General features: G+C 35.4%; 1 protein-coding gene across 1 annotated transcript in view; it reads left to right on the forward strand.

Annotated features, from left to right (window-relative positions):
- The first annotated feature begins 741 nt into the window (after positions 1-741).
- LOC137997904 (tetratricopeptide repeat protein 28-like) overlaps positions 742-5120 on the forward strand; it is a 35064-nt gene continuing 30685 nt past the window's right edge. The window contains exons 1-7 of the mRNA XM_068844224.1: positions 742-790; positions 1041-1089; positions 2358-2405; positions 2654-2702; positions 3700-3748; positions 4450-4497; positions 4745-4793. The gene's annotated coding sequence lies outside the window, so the exon portion shown is untranslated. The remainder of the gene's footprint in view (positions 791-1040; positions 1090-2357; positions 2406-2653; positions 2703-3699; positions 3749-4449; positions 4498-4744; positions 4794-5120) is intronic.

Here is a 5120-nt window from a genome sequence, read left to right on the forward strand (position 1 = left end):
TTAACAAGATCAGTTCCTGTGTGTTGCTCACTAGTTTCCATTTAAAAAATAATTATTAGCGTGCTGGGTGTAATAAGTTATTTGTCTGTCATTTTGAGGTAATAAGGAACATTAGCTTAAGGGGTGTAATAAATTATTTCTTTCTTGTGTGATCGAAATGTATACTGCCCTCCGTTCTTTTCTTACACATCGAGAAAGTAAGTAAATGATGTATCTTAAATTGTTCCTGAAGGGAGAAGGTTTTAGTTTTTGCATCCGCTTAGATTCAAAATTGAGGGTGTCACAAAGCAAATGACGATTGAGAATGCATTTAATCAGTTTTAGCCCATAACAAACCCTTTAATAATGTCTACTAGCCTTAAAGTCTTACTTACATGTGCAAAGCTAAGCAAGATCAGAGTCTGTTATAATGTATGCGTTCTCATTACAATTTTGAATCTCACCGAAGGAAACCATTACTTGAGTTGTTCGGATCAATGGAACAGTGATCCCACCTCGTTCCATGTTGAACTTAAACTGCCTCACTGCATGATCAGCTCCGCAGTTTGCTCCAGTATGAAATGCCTTGTTCTCCTTGCTGCTCCATTTGTTAGTTCTCTTGAGAACTTCTAAGCTTTACACCTCAGTTCTACCCTTTTTTTTGCATACTAGGAATAATTGATTTTTGTTATGAAAATTAAAAAATATTTCTCGAAGATTCGACAATGCATGGATAACCACATTAAATCGTCAAATTTTACCGAGTCATTTCTTGTTGTCGACGACCTCGCGTCGATTACCATCCATTTTGGTAAGTTGCTCACTGTTACTCGTTTCTTAATAACACCAACAAGTAATTAATGTGTGATAAACCAGTTCTGGTGTCTTCTGCGTTACTTTTTTGTTGTTTTCTCTTTACTCAGTTTGGATCAAGTTAGTGACTTTGTCAGAATTCCTTATAAGTTTATTTTTTGAAGTGATCAACGTCACTCATGATCAGTTGCGAATCACGCACCCAAATGAAACACCAGTATTATTTATCCCTTATTTCTTTTTTCCAGCCAAGTTCATTATTCCAGCTTAAAAGGTTTTAAAGAGGAACATTGCAAGGTATGTAGTAATAATTATTAGCGTGCTGGGTGTAACACGTTATTTGTCTGTCATTTTGAGGTAATAAGGAACATTACCTTAAGGGGTGTAATAAATTATTTCTTTCTTGTGTGATCGAAATGTATACTGCTCTCCATTCTGTCCTTACACATTGAGAAAGTAAATGATGTATCTTGAATTGTTCCTGAAGGGAGAAGGTTTTAGTTTTTGCATCCGCTTAGATTCAAAATTGAGGGTGTCACAAAGCAAATGACGATTGAGAATGCATTTAATCAGTTTTAGCCCATAACAAACCCTTTAATAATGTCTACTAGCCTTAAAGTCTTACTTAATGCTAAGCAAGATCAGAACTTGGTATAATGTATGCATTCTCATTACAACTTTGAATCTCACCGAAGGAAACCATTATTTGGGTTGTTCGTAGCAATGGAACAGTCATTTCCCCTCGTACCATGTTCAACTTAAACTGCCTTACTGCATGATCAGTTTAGCAGTTTGCTCGAGTATGAAATGACTTGTTCTCCTTGCTGCTCCATTTGTTAGTTCTCTTGAGAACTTCTAAGCTTTGCACTTCAGTTCTACCCTTTTTTTTTGCATACTAGGAATAATTGATTTTTGTTATGAAAGTTGAAATCTTTTGTAGTAGATTGGATAATGCATGGATAACCAAATTAATTAAATCATCAAATTTTAGCAGAGTCAATTCTAGTCGTCGAAGACCTTGCGTTGATTAGCATCCCTTTTTGTAAGTTGCTCACTGTTACTCGTTTCTTAATAAGACGAACAAGTAATTTATGTGTGACAAACCAGTTCTGATGACTTTTGCGTTACTTTTTGTTGTTTTCTCTTTACTCAGTTTGGATCAAGTTAGTGACTATGTCAGAATTCCCTATAAGTTTATTTTCTGAAGTGATCACCGTCACTCATGATCAGTTGCGAATGATGCACCCAAATGATCCACGAGTATTATTTATCCCTATTTATTACTTGAGTTGTTCGGAGCAATGGAACAGTCATTTCACCTCGTTCCATGTTCAACTTAAACTGCCTCACTGCATGATCAGCTCCGCAGTTTGCTCGAGTATGAAATGCCTTGTTCTCCTTGCTGCTCCATTTGTTATTTCTCTTGAGAACTTTTCAGCTTTGCACTTCAGTTCTACCCTTTTTTTTGTATACTAGGAATAATTGATTTTTATTATGAAAGTTAAAATTTTTGTTGAAGATTCGATAATGCATGGATAACCACATTAAATCGTCAAATTTTGCAGAGTCATTTCTTGTTGTCGAGGACCTCGCATTAATTAGCATCCATTTTGGTAAGTTGCTCTCTGTTACTCCTTTCTTAATAACAGGAACAAGTAATTTGTGTGTGATAAACCAGTTTTGATGACTTTTCCGTTACTTTTTGTTGTTTTCTCTTACTGAGTTTGGATCAAGTTAGTGACTTTGTCAGAATTCCGTATAAGTTTATTTTTTGAAGTGATCACCGTCACTCATGATCAGTTGCGAATGTTGCACCCAAATGATCCACCAGTATTATTTATCCCTTATTTTCTTTTATCAGCCAGGTTCATTATTCCTGCTCAAAAGGTTTTAAAGAGGAACATTGCAAGGTATGTAGTAATAATTATTAGCTTGCTAGGTGTAATAAGTTATTTGTCTGTCATTTTGAGGTAATAAGGAACATTAGCTTAAGGGGTGTAATAAATTATTTCTTTCTTGTGTGATCGAAATGTATACTGCCCTCCATTCTTTCCTTACACATCGAGAAAGTAAGTAAATGATGTATCTTGAATTGTTCCTGGAGGGAGAAGGTTTTAGTTTTTGCGTCTGCTTAGATTCAAAATTGAGGGTGTCACAAAGCAAATGACGATTGAGAATGCATTTAATCAGTTTGAGGCCATAACAAACCCTTTAATAATGTCTACTAGCCTTATAGTCTTACTTAATGCTAAGCGAGATCAGAACCTGGTATAATGTATGTGTCCTCATTACAACTTTGAATCTCACCGAAGGAAACCATTACTTGAGTTGTTCGGAGCAATGGAACAGTCATTTCACCTCGTTCCATGTTCAACTTAAACTGCCTCACTGCATGATCAGTTCCGCAGTTTGCTCGAGTATGAAATGACTTGTTCTCCTTGCTGCTCCATTTGTTAGTTCTCTTGAGAACTTTTCAGCTTTGCACTTCAGTTATACCCTTTTTTTTGCATACTAGCAATAATTGATTTTTGTTATGAAAGTTGAAATCTTTTGTAGTAGATTGGATAATGCATGGATAACCACATTAATTAAATCATCAAATGTTAGCAGAGTCATTTCTAGTCGTCGAAGACCTTGCGTTGATTAGCATCCCTTTTTGTAAGTTGCTCACTGTTACTCGTTTCTTAATAACACGAACAAGTAATGTATGTGTGACAAACCAGTTCCGATGACTTTTGCGTTACTTTTTGTTGTTTTCTCTTTACTCAGTTTGGATCAAGTTAGTGATTATGTCAGAATTCCTTATAAGTTTATTTTTTGAAGTGATCACCGTCACTCATGATCAGTTGCGAATGACGCACCCAAATGATCCACAAGTATTATTTATCCCTTATTTCCTTTTATCAGCCGGATTCATTATTCCTGCTCAAAAGGTCTTAAAGAGGAACTTTGCAAGGTATGTAGTAATAATTATTAGCTTGCTGGGTGTAATAAGTTGTTTTTCTGTCATTTTGAGGTAATAAGGAACATTAGCTTAAGGGGTGTAATAAATTATTTCTTTCTTGTGTGATCGAAATGCATACTGCCCTTCATTCTTTCCTTACACATCGAGAAAGTACGTAAATGATGTATCTTGAATTGTTCCTCAAGAAGGAAGGTTTTAGTTTTTGCATCTGCTTAGATTCAAAATTGAGGGTGTCACAAAGCAAACGACGATTAAGAATGCATTCGATCAATTTTAGACCATAACAAACCCTTTAAAAATATCTACTTCCCTTAAAGTCTTACTTACATGTGTAAAGCTAAGCAAGATTAGAGCCTGTTATACTGTATGCGTTCTCATTACAATTTTAAATCTCACCGAAGGAAACCATTACTTGAGTTGTTCGGAGGAATGGATTAGTCATCTCATCTCGTTCCATGTTCAACTTAAACTGCCTCACTGCATGATTAGTTCCGCAGTGTGCTCGAGTATGAAATGCCTTGTTCTCCTTGCTGCTCCATTTGTTAGTTCTCTTGAGAACTTTTCAGCTTTGCACTTTAGTTCTACCTCTTTTTTGCATACTAGGAATAATTGATTTTTGTTATAGAAGTTAAAATTTTTGTTGAAGATTCGATAATGCATGGATAACCACATTAAATCGTCAAATTTTGCAGAGTCATTTCTTGTTGTCGACGACCTCGCGTTGATTAGCATCCATTTTGGTAAGTTGCTCACTGTTACGCGTTTCTTAATAACAGGAACAAGTAATTTATGTGTGATAAACCAGTTCTGATGACTTTTGCGTTACTTTTTGTTGTTTTCTCTTTACTCAGTTTGGATCAAGTTAGTGACTTTCTCAGAATTCCTTATAAGTTTATTTTCTGAAGTGATCACCGTCACTCATGATCAGTTGCGAATGATGCACCCAAATGATCCACGAGTATTATTTATCCCTTGTTTCTTTCTCAGCCAGGTTCTTTATTCCTACTCAAAAGGTTTTAAAGAGGAACATTGCAAGGTATGTAGTAATAATTATTAGCGTGCTGGGTGTAATAAGTTATTTGTCTCTCATTTTAAGGTAATAAGGAACATTACCTTAAGGGGTGTAATAAATTATTTCTTTCTTGCATGTGTGATCGAAATGTATACTGCTCTCCATTCTGTCCTTACACATTGAGAAAGTAAATGAAGTATCTTGAATTGTTCCTAAAGGGAGAAGGTTTTAATTTTTGCATCCGCTTAGATTCAAAATTGAGGGTGTCACAAAGCAAATGACGATTGAGAATGCATTTAATCAGTTTTAGCCCATAACAAACCCTTTAACAATGTCTGCTAGCCTTAAAGT

Source organism: Montipora foliosa, chromosome 3 (genome assembly GCF_036669935.1).
Source record: "Montipora foliosa isolate CH-2021 chromosome 3, ASM3666993v2, whole genome shotgun sequence".
NCBI classification, from domain to species: domain Eukaryota; kingdom Metazoa; phylum Cnidaria; class Anthozoa; order Scleractinia; family Acroporidae; genus Montipora; species Montipora foliosa.